This window comes from Haliotis rubra, unplaced genomic scaffold (assembly GCF_003918875.1).
Source record: "Haliotis rubra isolate DU_JTF1 unplaced genomic scaffold, ASM391887v1 Scf307, whole genome shotgun sequence".
Lineage (NCBI taxonomy): Eukaryota > Metazoa > Mollusca > Gastropoda > Lepetellida > Haliotidae > Haliotis > Haliotis rubra.
This window is the reverse complement of record NW_025766977.1, coordinates 171,222-192,065: the sequence shown is the minus strand read 5'-3', so window position 1 is coordinate 192,065 and position 20,844 is coordinate 171,222. Positions and strand designations below refer to the sequence as shown.

Here is a 20,844-nt window from a genome sequence, read left to right as displayed (position 1 = left end):
TCACTATCCAAATATTAGTGACACCAGGTGTTTGCAATAAGGTGAGAGTATCCTGCTCTATTGGTGGTACCCGTCATACACATATATACTACCCATCAAAAGTTTAGACTCGCTAGTGTAAATGTAGCCACTTTCTTCAGTCAACTGTTCTCAAATTGACTTTGCAAAATATTCCATACTGTTTAAAAGTACTGTTTACACATGAACTGATGTATTGTAAAACACATTTGTAACGTTGAAAAAAATGATGAAACTCAGTAAAAAGTTGCAAATTCTTAACAAACTTTACACCCATACGTAGCTGTTCACACGCACAATAGTTGCATATGCTTTTCACCAATTTGATGCATGATCCTCGTGCAATTCATCTGCATAAGGTTTGAAGTTTGAAATTTATCTTCGATGTAACCATAGGTATATACATACCATATAGTGAGAGCTTTAGGTGAGTCTAAACTTTTGATGGGTAGTATACAAAGTCCAGTCAATTGTTCACTTGAAAAATAAATCGGGACGTGTGGTTCAAGTCAAAATAGGGAATTGCATCGCTTTTTATAAAACTTGTTTCAGATCGAGGACTTGAGGTCTTCTGTCATTGTCTTTTGGAATTGTTCTTTTTCAGCTGGCAGTAATTGTCGCCTTCAGCAGTGATGGTTCTGTCAAGACACGTACACGTAAGTACAACACACACTTCAAAGAATAGACAAACCTGCAACTGATTATTGTTATTATTGTAACTTGATTATTCTTATGCCATTAATACTATTCATAATACATGAGTCAAATGTTTTTTCGGACATAATACACTTATGATGTCTTTCAGTGGCATTTAGAAGTTGTACATTGATGTCCAAGATATGTTTATGATTAAACTTCTTTATAATTTCCCTCACGACGTTTCGAGACCATTCCAGGTCCCTTCATCAGGTGAACTGACAGTTTGGGACTATATATAGTTGGATAGTCCCAACTGTCAGTTCACCTGATGAAGGGACCAGGAATGGTCTCGAAACGTGGTGAGGGAAATTATAAATAAGTTTAATCCATAAAAATATCTTGGACATAATACACTTAGTTGTTGGAAGTAAACGTTTCTTCCCCAATGTTACAAACATGCATTAAAACACGTTGTGAGGGCATCCTGGATATTAACCATAGACATTGTTCGTGATGCCAGATGAAAAAACCTCAAGTAAAAAGATCACACTGACATGTATCCTCCCAACAAAAACGACGCGAACCTTCAGGAAAGAGTAAGTGGGTGTGTTTTTACTCCGAGTTTAGCAGATATGCGTGCAAACCAGAAATGCTCTCCATACTTTGTTAATTCGAAATGTCAACACTGTAGGATGATCAATCTTGAATATGTACCGAAACAGAAACCTCATGCCCTAAAAGGCAAAAAGTAGCGATGAAAATTATTTGAAGGGATCACTGAAAATCAGCGATGACACCATGTATTCGTTAAAAGGTGAAGTATGTTCTGTCCTAACAGAAGCATTAACTTCTTCCTCATTACAAAGGTACCAGTGAGTGAGGAGGCAGATCATAGCTGAGAATAGCACGTTGACAACCAACGTGACATATCTATAAAATTCCTAAAATATTTTCCGGACTGACTTAACCAGCCCTTTGATCGAAGGGTTATTTTGTGAATATAATGAAAACTTGCATGAAATGTGAATAAGCGGGAGTTGATGCTATATTCTTCCAATAAAGGGGAAAGTAACATCGTCAATCCTTTCTCGTTTTAGAAACTGAAATCACCCCTATTGTACACATCAGTACGAAAATTACCATCCAGCCAAGCACATTTGTGTCGAAGCTGAAGGTACCTGAGTTATTTGATGTTCGGCTCAACCTCAAAATGTTGACTCAATAAGAAATATGAAGGGATCAAGTCACAACTTCGATACTATTTTCACAGCTATTTCACCCTTTACACCAAATGGAATCTATTCCTGAACATACATTTTGTCAAAACTGCGTTTTCATTTGCACAGACGTTTTACATGTTACAATAGACATGAGGCCATCTACAACTGATAAAGATGGGGGAAAACAATGACAACGCTTTTTACCTGATTTAGCAAGTCAAGAATACCATTCGTTGAAAGTAAATAGTCAGTCAGTAAAGGAGTGGGTGAGTATGGTTTTACACCGCTTTAAGCAATATTCCAGCAATATCACGGAGGTGGACTCAAGAAATGGGCTTCACACATTGTACCCATGTGGGGAATCGAACCCGGGTCTTCAGCGTGACGAGCGGACGCTTTAACCATAACCCTAAATCAACAGACAACAAAATTGTGTGATATAATTAGCAATTGTATTCTAAATTTAACTAACTTCACAAATCAATACAAGGTGTCACTATGCAAGTACTAGATTGTGTGGCAGTACAAATAAGTGGTAATATACAGCAAGAGCAGTAATACAAGCAATAAAGACAATGGTGTTAATATGTACCTCTCAGCAACAGTGATCAAGAAAGGGCTGGAAAGAGAGTGTCCGGGATATTATTATTACATACAATGTTATTCTTCTTGTGGATCGAGATGTAACATGAGATGAAAGGCAATAGCCAGCCCTCATTATATTCACAAGAACAAGATGCCAGAAAATTGCACCTATGCTCTCTAACGCAGATGATTCTGGAATAAGCTACTTGAAGCACTTTCCAAATCACTCTGTCCAAATCTGGTACAAGTCTAAATATAGCATACCAGGGCCCCCAATGTTGCACAACGTATAACACTGCCTCATAACAGTATGCACAGGAGATACAGATCAGTTTGGAGAAATGTACAGTTAGTGGCCTTTGACGAGACCTCAAAACTGTTTAAATTTTCTATCCTCATACTTGACAAAGTCATTGTCAATAAGGAATAAGGAACAAACACATTATTCCTTTCACCATTAACACATTGACCGCTTTTCATGTAGAAAGTCGAACCGAGACTTAGCGGGCTGAGCAAACGCTTTAACTACTTGGCTACCCTACCTCACCAAGAAAGAGTACTCAGGAAGCAATTCTAAAAAGGGCATTTTAGTTATACTGAGTCAGTGGAGAAAAACCAAGGTGAATAGTGACTTAGGTCCTGCAAGGGAGATTGGGATTGGTACCCACGACTATCTATGTACACAACGCAGACTGATATGCTGCGATTCTCATTGTTAGCATCTTATTTATTCTGTCAACCAACAATGAGCGTTATCACTTATTCAGTACATGTATTGCGTTTTCCTTCATATACATGTAATACGAAAAAATTCAAAATGGCTGAGTATAACAATAGGGTGGATTATACTTCATTTATATGTATATATATATACAGTCAAATCCCGATGAGTCGAATGCCGGTGTCTCGAATATTATACATAACTCGAAGTACCTGTCGGTCCCGACCATTCCCTGTTATAGTTGTCATCATTTGAATACCGGTTACACGAATTCGTCTCATAAATACACACGATGACTCGAGCAGAAAATTTGGTCCCATGAGATTCAAACAACAGCAATCTTGTATACATAAGCCGAAGTCAGTCAATGAGAAGTTGATTGGTGTAGCAAACTGATCCAATTAACAAACCAGCGCGGCTCACACCTTTCCGCCTTTGACGGGTGAGTTCAAAAGGCAGATTAGTGATTTTACGGAATATATATATATATATATATATATATATATATATATATATATATATATATATATATATATATAAATTACATCTGTGTTTTACATAAACTGATATTAATCAAGTTTAGACATTTTGCATCCACGCAAGTTCGTTTTTGACTGATAGAACACTTTTTGTTGAGTTGACGTTACACCTCAAATCAACATACACACACCTGTGATCAAACGTTATATAAAAAGAGAAGAACATTAAGTTAATATCATATTAAAATAAAATGAGAACATGATAAGTGAATATATAATGATATCTTGTCAATAATAATGCTGAATAAATGAGCTAGGTTTGTTCATAATATAACTCTGAATTTTAGTGAGTGAGTGAGTTTAGTTTTACGCCGCACTATGCAATATTCCAGCTATATGGTGGCGGTCTGTAAATAATCGAGTCTGGACCAGCAATTGGGAACCGATGACATGTGTCAACCAAGTCAGCGAGCCTGAGCACCCTATCCTGTTAGTCGCCTCTTACGACAAGCATGGGTTACTGAAGGCCAATAGTCTAACCCGGACCTTCACGGGTCTAACACTGGAAGAGGGGACTTGACCATATTGTCAACATCTAGTTCTGGATGTATTGACAATCGAACTTAAATGTTTCTAGCCTTTTTGCAGCGGAAGGATGGAAAATCTGGACATGAAGGCATTTATGAATTGAAAATGCTAACATTGATGTTTAGAAAGCTATACATGTGTTGTACTTTTGTAATCCGTACAAAACCAAGAATAAATGATTCAAAAACATTCGACAGCAATTGAAATTTCGTGGTAGACGTTCATCATGAAAGGAAGGGAGTATTATCTTTCACGGAAATTTTAAACTCTAGATTACAAATTTAGCTTATGCTCTCCGGTGCTGGAAAGAATAATTTTCACCTTTTAGCGAACATCTGGTATCATCACTCTTTGATAGTGATCCATGAAGACATGCTCTTACATAGTTTGAACTGAGAATGCGTAGGATGCTGGAAATGGTTGGTAGCTTTCATCTCTTCTGTTGTTACCAATTTGGCAATGACTGCAGTTGAGACATTCACTCCTGGGAATCAAACATTAACAACAGGCGCAAGAAGACGTGGAGACATCAGTTCTTGGTCCCAACGTCTTCCTATATCGTGAAAGCTGCATTACGTCAATACAGAACACATTATATTCCTAGTTTCCATTATCATCGAACTTTTTCGTTTTAAAAGTTTGTTTTTAGATTAAAAAGTGGAATTGACAGGATGATAGATTCCCGCAGAGAAGAAATACATTTCTACTGGAATTAGATACATTTCGGTGAATCAATATTTTTTTCAAAAGTCGCAAGTTTTTCTTTTCCCTTTAGGATTTTATGTTTTCATAACATTTCCACGTTTTCAATTTCGGGGAATATTCAAGCCGATACTGCTTCTGATAAGAGCTTTGCAAAATAAGAGACAGGAAGCATTTAAATATGCACAGAACTGATATGTTTCAAATCCATCATGTGACGTTTCATTCCTTGAGATGAAATTGTGTCTTGTGTATACATATTGAATTTTGTCCACATCTGTCATTCAGTTTAATAGGAATCTCCCAGACACGTCTAGGACCAGGAACAGTCCAGTAACCTAAGATGGTCATGTTCTGTCATTGTCAAACTCAACATATGCTTGTTATAGAACTACTTGAGTGTACCGAGTATCTACGAGGAACTGGGAGGTCGGTCATTCGATCCTCTAGTTACGTCATAACGCTAAAAGATGGTGCTTGATGTTGCCCTGCCCGTCGCTCGTTATTAGTGGGAATAAAACAAAGACAGGTTGTCACGGGATCGGTATTAAGTGTCAGTGTGGGGTTTTCATGTTATACTGCCACATGTATCTAAGTCGGCAAGCACTATAAAACCGGTATAATGTTCCAACAGTTAAAAATTGAATGAAAGTTTACTTCATATCGTACACAGATACACGTCACAGTTCAGAATTTTAATATTTCCTTTACTTTGAACCATGATATATAATATACATTGATTGGGATGTAGGAACTGTTTACGCAAGTAAGTACTGTTCTTCGTATCTTTTATAATCACAATGACCATTCCAAATCGTCACAAATAACCAACGCGTCGTTAAGCACATGAGAAAATACGCGAAAACTTTCCTAGATATCGGATGGCGTTCACAAAATCATACTTATCCTACGTCGGGTATGAGAAGCCCTTTACATCAAATCAGTTTCACATTCCTGTGTCCTGAAATTGAACAAATATGGTCTAGATGAAATCAAACGAAATACCACTTTCCCACTTGACAAACTTCATTCCTTGATCCGTGGGCATTTGTTAACACAAGTGGTGAACACAGATATACTTTCATATCCATCTACAGCGGTTCAAGACAATTTGAAATTTACTGAGGGGACACTTTGTGAAATGCTGGACTTCCTCACTGATAACAGTTATGTAATATTTTGGGGTAAAACATTTTGCTGAACAGCAATTGTGCTCCCCTCTTTGTGGATCTCTTTCTTTATGCTTACGAATCAGAATTTCTGCTCGGGTTGGCAAAATCGAAACAAGGTAATCAGGCAAAGAAATTTAACTCAACCTTCAGGATCATATCACCATCAAGTAGCCAATTCCCTTCCACTAATTTACCCACCTGAACTTGAAACAAAGGAAGCAAATGAGACCGTCTCGTGTTTTTCATATTTAGATCAATGCGTAAAGAGGGAGACAGAATATCTACACATGGCTGTTTAACAGAAGGGATGATTTCAGCTTTCCAGTAAACAATTTTACTTTCATGTGGAGCAATATTCTACCAGTTCCAGCCTTTGTAGTTTACATTACACAACTTTTGAGGTACAATCGCGCTTTTTTTTAAACCAAAATTTCAAAGAGCGTCATGCGACTCTTGTTGAGTTGTTCGATCAATGTTACAACATACAAAACCTCAGTAAAGCTTTTAAAAAATGTCTGATGGTGGACACGTAGAGGACAATTTTCAAAATGTAATGCATCAGGGATAAAAATGATGTTTGCAATTCTCTATTTTGACGTGCCATACATTGCCGAATGTTTTTCAGCTATACAATTGACTAGCCGTTCCATATATGTATGACGGGTGCTACCTCTGGAGCAACACACGCTCACCTAATGTTATATCAATTTAACAGTGATTCATAAAGCATGCTCTATCATCGTATCTCATGATCTCAATCACTGGATTGTGTAGTCCAGACACGTTAAACATACAAACAAGAATAACACACAAACACATGCTCATGATATTACAATTGACTTTTAGCAGAGATGTTTTATGTATTTTGAAAGGGTTTTGTCGTTTTTGTTTCATCATTTACTGTATAATTCTGAAACGAAATTAACTTGATCGATTATTAAACAGATTTTTTAACAAATATTGTTTTGAAATATACCTCGTAATCAAATTATTTTTTATCTTTTAGACATTGCTCACAATCTAGTGAAGTTTCTAAAATCGTCATATTCAATTTGTTGTCTTAGGAACGAAACTAGATATAATATAATATTCTTGAAATACCATTATTGTCATTATTCGACGTCGTCAGAGACAACAAAGTCACGATCTGAATATGTTTTCTTTTTATCATTATATTGTATTATATGAATAGTATTCAATTAATAACACTAAGCGTCAAATTACATTTACAAATATCAGGTGATTGCAGGGATCTATAAGGAGTTATTTGTGCTCAGAAACTGCAATCTCTTTCTCTATTTCAAACATGTTCAAGTAGCACGATTTTGATCACGTCTACTAATTTGTCACGATAACGAAATGTGTACCACTTCCGTGTTTGGAACATTTGGTATATTTGTGATTAAATGCGTGTGTGTATATAAGTATGCATGCGTATTCGTGTGTACTTCGATGTCGTTAAATGTCATTATGTATATTGACTTCCTTGATAACAGAGGTAAATCCCTTTCCTCATTCAAAAGAAATCTCGAGTCAGTTGTATGATTCGGGCGGTATCATGAACATATTGTTTTAATCACTATAACATAATGGCCATACCAGGTGTTCATGAAAAGGTGACCAGATCCTGCCCCCAGTTGCAACCATCATAACCCGATGCAAAAGCAAATCAAATGTTAGCCTAGAAAACCCGGAAATATAGTTCTGGTAAAGTTTAGGAACTGCATCAGACATCATTTTGGTTGTGCATCAAATAAGGAAATGTTCTCCGATCGGCCATAAGACCCCCGAAACATTTACCGAAGCCTTGCCCGGAGAGCGGAAGGTTGCGGGTTCGATCCCCGACCGCGTCATACAAAAAGACATTAAAATTTGGTACTTGTTGGTCCCTGTCTGGCGCTCGGCATTTATGGGTACAACAAGGACTGGTCGGCTCGGAGTCAGTAAAATGTGTCTGAGTGGGGTATTAATGCTTCACTGCGGCATGGTATCTCAGTGGGCTAGCACTATAAAACCAGTTTCAGTCTGGGCTTGTACAAGCAGCCGTGCATACACATACACACGCAGGCACGTCGTCATATGTGCGAAATATTCTCAAGCATGACGTTAAACCCAATTTCACCTCACCTCACCTCACCGAAGCCTTGCATGTTGTAGTCTCGATTAAACAACATCTGAGCAAGAGTCACATGACGCTCTTTGAAAACGACGTAGAAAAAGCATGGCCTGACTGTAAAAAAAAATGCTGGATGTTTTTACTCATAAATTTTAATAGATTTCGAACAACACCTTTCCAAACCAGTCCTATAGGAAACTGAATATTGCACCATACATATCTCCATACATTTAAAGTCACATTTTGAAACAGTGCCACGTGACGTCAGTTCTCGAACTTTTTTGATAGCATATAAACATGTGCCTCTCCGCATCGAGATTGTTTAATCTCCATTTCAGGCAATCTCCCTATGTAATGTTCCTTCCACACGCGAGCTAATAACAACAAATACTTCGATGGGATAATGTCATAACATGCAGTATGTATTGGTACATTAAACGCGTGTATATGTCCTCATAGGAACCTATTTGGGAGACAAATTACGTTACATTTTCCTGTTGATAAGGACCCAGATATGTTCCAATGCAATTTCTCTGACTGGCCAGTGCTATCAGTAGAGCAGGATGTACTTAGCCTTTCACGAACACCTGGTGTCATCACATCCGCAATGATGCATTCACATAATATTCACCGATATTCTGTCTTTCCTGATTCGTTGGAAAAATGTGATTGACTATTCATTGACGTTTTGTATTTGTACATGTGTTGATCTTCTAGATATATGGCAGAGGTCTAAATAATCATGTCTGGGCCAGGCAATCCAGTGACTTCGCAATTCGGAAACGATGACATGCACAACCAAGTGATCGACCACCCGATTCCATTATCCACCCATTACGACAGGCATGTGTTGCTGCAAACCAGTTCTAACCGGATTTTCACGGCTACAAATATGTGAATAAATGTTACTTTGTCAACATTAACTGTTTATATAACACAGTGTATATTGTTCCCTTGGAGCGAGAGGTTTTGTTACATATTCCCTATCATCGCATTGCCTCGAAACTGATCAATGTATCTTATTTCAATGGGCGTTTTTCAATTGACTATTTCCTCCACTTTCTTAACAAATTACACCCTTCGGCTGAAAATCGATGTGTATCAGAAGCCACTCATTAAGAATTGGACATTCACAGCTGGAAACTCTTAACCATCGACACTGTCTCGTAGACGTAATGAAATGCACATCAGTGGTCTTTAAGTGCCTGACCAGACGTGACTGAGAGGGTGGAGAAACCCAGCATTCAGAACCAATTACAATGGGTTGCTGTGAGGAATGAGAACCCTTGGCTGCAGACAAGGAATCTCATTCTGGAATATTCATTGTGCTGAAATATAACTTCAAAATCAATGAAAGTTTTGCCCAAAACCTATTGGAACTCGTATTTCATGCTCATCGATGTATTTGTACAACTGTTTGTAATTACACCGTAAAAAGGTTCCTTTGGATCAAAATAGGATAATGGTTTGTCAAAGTCATTGCTATGATTTACCGAGATTCTATTTCAAACATGTGACAGCTGAGTCAACTAGAACCACTTATCACATTTGTTTTGTCGTAAGCGATAAAGCGAGCTGTAAATAGCAACCAAATCCTTTTCATATTCCTCAGAAAATTCTGATAAAGGCTGCGTCGATTGTACAATTTCCATTATAATCATGAACACGTGTCTGTGAATCACTTCCAAATAGAAAATGATGCCAGATGTTCGCAAAAAGGAGAGCGTATCCTACACGACCGGTGGTACTTGTCTCAAAAACATGCAAAGACACGTCAATTATTCATGTGCACACACGAGAGAAATGGACTGCATTGAAGACATTTTTTGTCACTGTTGAGTCAAATGTAGACATGTCCTGTGCATTCCCACCTTGTGAAAGCTTTATGAATGTCTTGAATGATGGAACCCTGAACAAACAAATTCTGAGCAAGAAACTTTTGTAAATCTTGGCGGGAAGGGCATGTTTGGTTGTCCTCAAAAGTTGTAAAATGTAAACACCAAAGGCTGGAGCTGCTGGAATATTGCTCGAAAAACGGGAATGTTCACAATTTGGCATCCTTCTTGCCATACAATCTTGCGGAGGGTTCTTGACGCTCTGAATCTTTAAGCAAATATTTAAATTTGAAACAGATTTTCACGTCAGCATCGGTGGTCTCTCATTTCTAGTTCAGATGGGTTAATCAGTGGGAGGGGCTTGGATTTTTAGTGATAACTGAACTATAACAGATCATCGTAAGACACACGTGAAAAGGCCATGCATGTACAATTTGGTACAAAAATACACAGATATGTGTGGTATATAGGGAATCTTTTCTCAATTATTGTCAGGATAAACGCATTTCAGGATACTTGAATTTACTCCTGGAAGTCCAGGGTCACCGACCCTACCAAAACCTACGAAGTAGTAGCATTATTTACAAAAATGCATTATAATGCACACATTTTGTGTGCAATAAAAACTGACACATGTTCAAAGTAAAATATAAAAATGTATAAACATAATCCTTTCAAAACATTGATATTCTTGTACATTTTTTGTATAGCTTCACAGTGATCTCCTTTGTTAAGTTTAGTTACGAGATAATTGCAGGTGACTTATAAATCTTCGTAGAATTAATGATACGTCACTGTTATACCCACAACATACTGATACCACTTATATGGTAACCAATACCCCTTCTAATTGGGAATCAGATGTCTGATTTATATATTATGTCAGTGTCTGAAACATCAATAACCTTTGGCAATCAGATCAACGAATTCATGATGACATATCTGACACCCTACAAACACACCAATCACTATTAAATGTCTGGTGCTTCAATGAATTAATTCGTTGTCTGTTATATGAGGTTAATTCTATTTTCAAATCATTTGCCAGTAGGTTTCTGAGCGTCATTTCCTGCTTGGACATTTGCCCGGTTTTGGCTCTCGCCCTGAAAGTACACATACTGTATTCCAAGTACATCCATCCATCCATCCATCCATCCATCCATACATACATACATACATACATACATACATACATACACATACACACATACAGACATACACACACATACATACATACATACATACATACATACATACATACATACATACATACATACATACATACATACATACATACATACATACATACATACATACATACACAAACAAACCTACATACATACATACATACATACATACATACATACATACATACATACATACATACATACATACACACACAAACAAACATACATACATACATACATACATACATACATACATACATACATACATACATACATACATACATACATACATACATACATACATACATACATACATACACTGCACGAATGCATGCATGCTTAAGAGACAATCTGCACTTGTACGCAACAGACATAACACAAAATCCTTGTAACGTGTTTAGGTTGGGTGTTTTTTCTAAAAAATCAATAAACGAGCTATGTTGTCACTGTACTGTCTGCTACATAGCTGATTATTTACAGACAGCTGCTCCATGACAGGACTGTAAATGATCGCCGTTAGCCAACAAAAAAAATACAATTATATACAAATAATGTGAGCGGGGGTGTTGGGATGGGCACACATTCCGTCTTCGAGAACACCTGACATCGACACAGATTTTCAGTGGTCCGTTTATATGATTTTCACCACTGTTTTGATTGACATCCAATAAAATCGGTTTCGGCAGATAGTAGAGACCAGTCATTGTGACTTCTCGAGGTGTAAAGCAATGAACATATTGCCTCGTTTCTGGTGTATATACCAATACAACTTATTATATCAAAAACGAGAGTGTTGTTTTCAGTGAACATAGTGCAACAAGCCTTCTGGAATATACTAGTCAGTGTCGTTTTACATTATTTTTAGCAATATTCCAGCAATCTTGCGTCGAGGGGTAGGAGAAATTGGCGTCACGCATTCAAACCCTGTGGGAATCGAGGCAAGCCGAACTGGCACTTAAATACTAGGCTACGATGATTGGAAGTGTATAAAGTACAAGCTATGTGTATACATTGGAAGACGCAACATAAAAAAGGCAACATCGTTGAATAATAACTGTAGTTTACACCCAATTTTGCCCAATACGGCGAATAATTGAGAATGGTTATTATCCTGCGTTGACAGTTTATGTTGTTTATGTAAATAAACATGATGTTGCATACAGATGCATAAAGGGTGGCATCAATGTAATGAAAAATGTTATCATGATCACATATCATGCGTAGATGAGGCAAATGATTACTTAAATCCTGATGTACACCATCGAATCCGGCATCAGTACCTTATAAAGCAAGCGTATCATTTATTTAATTAGTCAACGAGTTCGTAAATATCAATATTAATCATATATACCAATATGTACTTTCATTCCGATGTTTCAGTAATTGACAGAACAGAGACAGTGTCTGGTTCATCATACGAGTCCTGGTTTCAGGAAGACCTGTTTGGTGCGTCTTCCCCAGGGGCTGGAATGATATTCGAAATTATCTTCTCATGATTACAAGGAACGTACGGGACGCTTCGAGCCATTACGACCAAACAGAGGCAGCAGCATCTCTTTAGAGAGATTGATCATCATGTCTGAGGGAGTGTTGGTACTGCAGATCTTATCAAGAGTCCTACAAATTCGGAACCGAAAACAAGTCTTTGGTGGCACGTTGATGAATCGTTCGTAACTGATAACGCTGAGGATGGACTATCAGCTGACTCTGCCCTTCAGTAACTTTCCGAAATTGTACATACAATACAATGTTACACAGACCATTATGTAACTGGTAGGCAAATAGCAAACAATTTTTTGTTGTTGTACGATTTGGGTTTAACCACGTTTTGATGCAACTGTATTATAGACACAGCCTATTCTTAATTTCGCATTTTTATTGTTTGTATTGATGAAAGTGGTGGCTCAAAATACAAATTATGTTTAACTTTTGTGGATTCATGCAAGAAGTGTGTGATTAAATCCAGTAGCCCTGGTTGCAGGTTTTTACCAACCTGGTGACACCCACAAACTGGTGTGGAATAATCAGGGAACATAATCAGGGCGAAGCTGAAGTTCAAATCAGCAGATCCCGATAACGCTAAGGGGCGCAACTCTACATGTTAAACTGCGGCGCATTAGACCTCCATGGTATATGAACCCTTTTAACATATCACTGATAAAGTATCGTGGGCTTAATTGCATAGACCACGAAATTATATCCTAAACAAAAAGAAATATATGAAAGACTCCTAGTATAATTGTTCAGTATAGATAGCTGTATGATATTTGTTCGAAGGAACAATTTCAAGTGAATTCCAGTTAGTATGAATATCATTTCACGAAATGGCATAAAAGCTAAACACCATTCCCAGTACGATCACATCATCAGTGATGGGGGTAATCTTACCTGTATGCATGTACAGCAATTACATACGGCCATGTCACAATATCTTAAAGTCATATCAAGTGAAGAGTTTCATATCTTACTCAGAATGCTATCTTTGACATTTATTGCATGACATTTGTCCGAATGCTGCAGACAATATGGTATCCGAGGTACGCCAATCCATATGGCCCTATACACTTCAAATGCCTGCCTGACATTTCTATCTCGCCATGCTAAGCATATGAAGATTCGGCTATTCTTCTTTCCTCTGGCAAATGGAAACACCATACTTATTGTCAGAGGTAGAACCACTAAACGTTCAACTGATTTCACGGGTTCATTCGTAAGCAGGGATCGCTCAGTAAAGGCGTGATGTGAAGTTTAATGGACCCATCTATCACTGAGAGTAATTTACGGACTGTCCCAGGCCAGTCTAGGCTTCAATATCCTCTGCATGGTGACTGTGTTGTTAGACACCTGACTCTTAAGCAGCTTGTTGGGAGTTTGATTGCACAATAAAAAACACAATTTGGATTCCAGCATGTCTTGATTGGATGATTAAGAACACGTTTGATAGTTCAGCAAATCTCGGTTCCTCCAATCAACGTCCAAACCCTATTCGTGCACAGGCTAATGAAGACACTTTTTGGGATGCCAACAGTCAGTTGCTGAATCAGAGGTATATTACGTAACGGGGCAAGATAACTTTAAGGCTATCGATTGCAACTCACTACACATATCCTCTAAGCTTCAACGAAGTGTTTCCCATCATTGGTAAGTCGTTGTCGTACTTAAGTTCCAAACAGAAAAAAAGTTGTGTTTAACAAGTACTATTTTATGAACTTGGGAAAACATTCTCTTTTTAACCTTTTGTTTTTCTTTGTCAAACGCAGAACAAGTATCTAGTTTCCATTTTCGGAATCCTCTTGCACACCCACATTTGACCTTTAGAGCCAAGTTTATGTTTTGTGTTGTAGTGTAAACGTCTTTCAATAGACGACTGTGTGCATCTATTTATATCTGTGTGTTTGTATGTATGCATGCATATATCTGTGAGCGATCACATATCATGAGTGATGTCCATGCTGTATAATGCATGCATGCATGCGTGCATTGTATGTATGTATGTATGTATGTATGTATGTATGTATGTATGTATGTATGTGCGTACGTAGTTATGTACGTACGTATGTATGTATGTATGTATGTATGTATGTATGTATATGTATGTGTCTTTGTACCTGTAATGTGTGCGTCCGTGTTTGTGTTCGCGCGTGTGTGTCAGTGTCTGAGTGTGTCTATGGTCTGTGTATGCCTGTGTCTATTTGTGTCTGAGCTATCTGTATTTGTGTTTATGTATTTGTTTGTGTAAGTGTGTGTCTGTGTATGTGTGTCTATACATGTATGCATACCCGTGTATGTATTTGTTTGTTTGTATGTTCCTGTCTGTCTATATGCGTGTCTGGATATCTGTCTGTGTATGTGTGTGTGTGTGTGTGTGTATGTGTGTCTCTCTGTGTGTGTGTGTGTATTGGATGGTATTTATGCTATTCATACATATGGGGTACGTGTGTATGTGCACGTGTGTAAGCGAGTTTTCACAGTGCCATGAATTACATTGTTACTTCACACTAAAATATATCTTTTATGTAATTTCATAATAGTGCAGTGTTCTCGACATATGTATGGGCAAGTAAATGTCCAGCTTTATACTGGCTGATGATTACTTATCAAAACGCAAAGAGTCAGAGAGTAATATCACGGTTAGTCGACGTGGGAGGAATTGTTACAGATCATACACATTCATCACGTAAATGAAACCATCTAGCTCGGATATAGTTCTGACAAACTATAAATACAATTCAAGCGACATTGATGACGTCAAGTATCTTACAGTCAACTTCTCCTTTTGTACTGAGCAATATTCCAGCAGCTCCAGTCTCCGGTGGTTACATTTAACAACTTTTGAGGGACAACTGAACATGCTCTTTCCCCAAAGATTTCAAAGCAGGCCCCATGCTCATGCTCAAAGGTCCCTTGGTCAGATTTACAACGTTCAAGGCCTCAGAAGAGCTTTGAAGATGTTTTATGGGTAGACATGCAGTGGACGGTTTTAATTTTGATTTTTACGGTATGTTTCCCCCAAAATGCCGTATGCAATTGATAATTGTGATTGCTATTACATACATACATACATACATACATACATACATACATACATACATACATACATACATACATACATACATACATACATACATACAATATACATACATACATACATACATACATACATACATACATACATACATACATACATACATACATACATACATACATACATACATACATACATACATACATACATACATACATACATATAACTGTAACTGCTACAATATCCCCGAAGAGTGAAGAACGAAACATGATGGAGAAAAGGGCATTCTGTTTATATTTATGTTTATATATATGTATAATAACAACCACACCTCATATGACATAATACTGATATTACCAGTAAATATCGTGAAATTACTGGATTGAAACAACTTTAAACTACTATCTTGAAATCGGCCAGTTACATGACAACTAGCTTTTTACTCATTAAAACGTGCTGGTTGTTTATCTGTACCCTCTGCCCCAGGACAAAAAGACATGAAATGTGTCAGTTAAGGAGTCCAACGTCATATCATTCCGCATAATTGTGTTGCAAATGTTTGATACCTTTCTGATGGTCAACCCGAAAATATGAGCTACTATTTGCTGGAATAGTTCTTAAAGATGAGGCGGTAATTAGTACTTGGACACTATATTCCTTTTAGCCGACACATCAAAGTGTCTTTATAAAGAAATACCCTCCTCATGCAAAAACAACGGGACCTGTGAGGCTACACGTGTCCCTCGGCTGTAATTTACAAAGCAGGAGGCTTGTGCTATTCCAGGCAATCGCCTTGTGGAAGCCTGGCACATAGTGAGGCCCCTGGCAGTACAACTAGGGGGTTGAGGTGGTGGTGAATAAAAACACGCTGCACACATCAAAGTGAAAGACTTTGTCCAGACTGGTACTGTTGTTAATATACGATCGATTCTGGACACAAATAGGATTGAAAGGGTTGTGAAACCTCCAAAGAACAGCCTTGGGATGTTTTCATGTGGTTGCAAATTTAAGCCATAAAATCAATTTTGTTTAGAGACGCTCCCTATTTGAAAAAAAAGGATTTTACTTAAAAAGCCATCGTCTGGAAAACTGATCGTCTTCGGCAATTTCCATTATTTTTCTTCAATAAAGTTGAATGAATAGGAATTTGGGCTGAAGAGCCATTAGGAGAGGGCCGACCCGTCGGAAACATATACATCTTCCCGTCTCGAAGGATTTCAACTTACTTAACTTAATGATGGTCGAAAACTGCTTCAGGTTAAGGCGTCCATGTTTTATACTAAACAGTATGCCAAAATAAAGTGATATTTCTAGTTGGCACAAACCACGTCTTTCAAAGTGTTCTTACTATTATAAACTAAATTTATTCACCGCACGCGGAGATATCCGACAAGACTTATATGAGAGAATAGTGCGTAACGCCGCATGAAACAGGGATTTTACTTTTCGACAGTTAGTCGAATGAATGTGAGAGAAAAGCTCCAAGAATGGCATATATCTTATGTTTACTAATTTGATGAAATCCACGATCTTGGTGCAGAAGCAAACTTGATAAGAAACGGAATTCAATGTAACCTTTTTTCGAACCACGTTCATAGGTTTTTGTTACGTCTAAGGGAGACAACTCTGCACCAAGCAGTCAGAAGCGTTAGGGATACATGGTCCTAACATGTCACTAGAAAGCAAAGAACATATGCTAGCGGATACCGAACAACTGTGAGTGCATACGAACATGCATCTGAAACATCTTGCATTGTGACCGAGAATGATGAATTATTAATTTGTCACTTTATATTCACCGAAATGTCTACTGAATGTACGGTTTGGTTGTAGATGAAGCATAGTCGTCATCCAATTATAGACATTGCGTTCCTAAAAGAATATGTATGTATGTAACATACATATGTATGTATGCATGCATGTATGTGCGTGCGTGCGTGCATGTGTACATGCATGCATGTATGTTACATACATACGTATGTATGTAACATACATATGTATGTATGTCTGTATGTATGTATGCGTGTGTGTATGTATCTATGTATGTATGTGTGTATGCATGCATGTGTGTAAGTGTGCGTGCGTGCGTGTGCGTGCCTGTATGTATGTACGTGCACTCTTTGTGTTGTATGTGTGTGTGTGTGTGTGTGTGTGTGTTCGCTAGTGGTAGTGTGTGTATATGTATAATTATTAATTTATTCACATTATGTAGTTTGTAATCTGAATTTAGTGTACCTCTTATACTAAGGTTTGAAGCAACGTGTGATGATATGAACAGTTTCACTCAAAACCATTACAGGTAGTTGCCCCATGAATAACAGTGTGACACGGTTATCGTCCTTACGTAAATATTGTTAAATACCGAGTGTCTGTTCAGTACAGGGAATACAAGTACCTTCAAAATCATAAACCATGACAGTCATGGCTAAAGTGCGCTAAAGGATGTCAATGGCCGTTGACACATCCTCATGCAATGAGATTATGTCATTCGATGATATCTCGCTCTGTTGATATATACAGTATATCATCCGAGCCTAAGACATACATGTAGACACGTTTATATTCATGGTATGTAGCGTTTCGTTAAATCATTGCAGTCAGCTCACAACTCTTTGCTCAGAAAACACGGTCTTTATACCACGTGATAGTTCCGTATGATCTAAGAAACCCATGACGATGCTCTAAATACGCTGAATATATTATCAGAATACACACATCACAAGCGATTATTGATCCAAGACGTTGAATAGATGGCGATTGAATGGAATCTCTACTCGTTGAACCAAACGCTAAGAGGCAGCACTACCCGTGAGATTCCTAGATTAGTTCTTTGGACTGGTCGGGGCTATGTTATTGGATTAATTCATGTGGATTTGCACACAATGTCTGGTCTTAATTCACTAGAACGCTGTCCCAAAACTGACAGGCGAACTGTCCTGAACTCTGATACTATTTTCGTAGCGAAACAGGAAACGGGTATTATTGACATAACCTAGCACATACAGTTGACGAATTGAGCCAAACCAGAACAATACGACTAGGTGATAACGTGGGAGCACATGCATAAAACATAACGTGTCTGCTGTAGTGGTAGTAGCAAAAACGAGTGTGCTGTTACAACACTGATATCGATTGATATGAATCGTGAGTCCATGTGTGTCAGTTGCTTCCAGTCGACATTTGTGTGGAAGATTTTAAAACAATCCCGCTTTTGTCGGCCAGAAGCTGCCTCAAACAAAGGGGTGCATTGAGGTGGGTTACTCACCGGATATCGTTTGGTAGGAACAGGAAGTCGTCTGCTTTCAGTGACCATGGCCTAATAACAAGGTCGTATTGACTGGTGAGTTCAGATCGAGGCTGTGAGAAGCGATCGATGTTGGCGAACAGACAGAGGATGATTCAACTTGTATCATCATTCGGTCCATATTACAGCGTCATGCAAGGGGAGACAGTGCGTAAGTCTAGTCCCATATGATACATATTCTTAGTATTAATGTAATAATACATTCTGAAAATATTGACTCTACGTCAGATTTTACAGACCGCACGTATTTCCCAACCCACGAACCACAGCTAATGGTCGGTTAGCGAATTTCCGTAAATACCATCAACATCGTTTTTGTTGTCATTGTTTTTGATATAACATATCGACCAACTGAAAGAATTCTTTATACAATATATAAAACATCCATTTACTTCAAATGAAGTATGTCTGAGTTCACATATATTTCTTCAATGAATGTATGACATACAGGCAAAATCGATATCAATATCTTGTACTAATCAAAATACATGAAACTACGTACATGTATGTTCAGACGTCCTGTTTCTAAGTAGTGTATTTCTAACTGGGAGAAATGAATCAAGTCACTGGTACGCTTTGTGGGATACATTTGAACCACCATTACTGCGCAGGCTTATTTCAGTATAGACAATATCTTGATCTTTGGAACATGGCATGTCACAGACTTCGATTAGTATTTTTCGATAATAATACAGTAACATATTTCTCTGTTCCTGTTTCAACAAGGCGTATGGATGACGTTTCTTCACGTTAATCGTAGGTTCGAATCTCAGAAATTATATGGTCATTTGTGTTTCAGCGAAGATTATTTGTACAAAATAATTAGTGAAGGCGTTCTAATCTAGATCATTACTGGTTTTACTCTCACAATCCGCATTCTAAAGTAACAAACATGCTTGGCAGATAGGTGCAAAAAAATGCTACTCACTCACTCTTCATAATGTCACGCGAACATGCCATGGCTAACAGGCGTCAAGCTATGCGTTAATTCTGTATTGTGAAGTTTCAACATGTCGATGGAACTACGCCAGTAGAATCCCACACCGTTGTGAGATAGTTTGAAAAAGTCTCTGCAGAACTTTAGCATGTATTAGCGCATAGATGGTCACTTAGCAGATACCAACACACCAACTTAATTAAAGAAACGTATTTTCAGTGTTGGAGATGGTGAACAGAATTAGAAGCAAGCCTTCAGAGCGTGAGATTCCAATCACAGCAGTCTTCTTTTTTAGGTTATTGAATAAAGCCAGGAGTCCGTTTTCACACATGGCTCGTCAGCAAGATTGAAGCAAAATGAAAACTTCGAGATGGGTTCTGTGTCTTGGAAGAGGATGCGAAGAACTTGACATGAAGTCAATGAACGTTTTAATAACGAATTTCAAAGGAAACGATTAATCAACTGTGTGTATATGTGTCATTTTGAGGAAGAAAAATATTACAGTTTGGTGAATCGCGATTCGGTGCGAAGTCTGTTTTGCATATGCTTGAATTCGATTCTTTTGACTGACTGGCTAGATTAATCTGTTTGCAGTATGGAAGCAGGTTCTCGGTAATTCGGTTCACATTTGAAATTTGTCAGGATGAAAGAATTCCATCGACTTGTTTTTTCTTGATCATTTGATTATTTTACAAATTGAAGTCGAGGCGTGGAGATGAGTCTATTTAAGATAGTTGCTTCTTTCACACCTGTGGGTGAGAAACCCATTTCAGTTATTTGGTATCAAACATGTGTGAGATCGAATTCCAGGTCTGT

At 37.8% G+C, this 20,844-nt stretch overlaps 1 protein-coding gene across 1 annotated transcript in view; it reads right to left on the bottom strand.

Moving 5' to 3' along the window:
* Positions 1-19,130, bottom strand: part of LOC124282919 (protein unc-93 homolog A-like) — a 158,296-nt gene extending 139,166 nt beyond the window's left edge. Inside the window, exon 1 of the mRNA XM_046718966.1 lies at positions 19,053-19,130. The gene's annotated coding sequence lies outside the window, so the exon portion shown is untranslated. The remainder of the gene's footprint in view (positions 1-19,052) is intronic.
* Between the last annotated feature and the right edge of the window lie 1,714 nt (positions 19,131-20,844).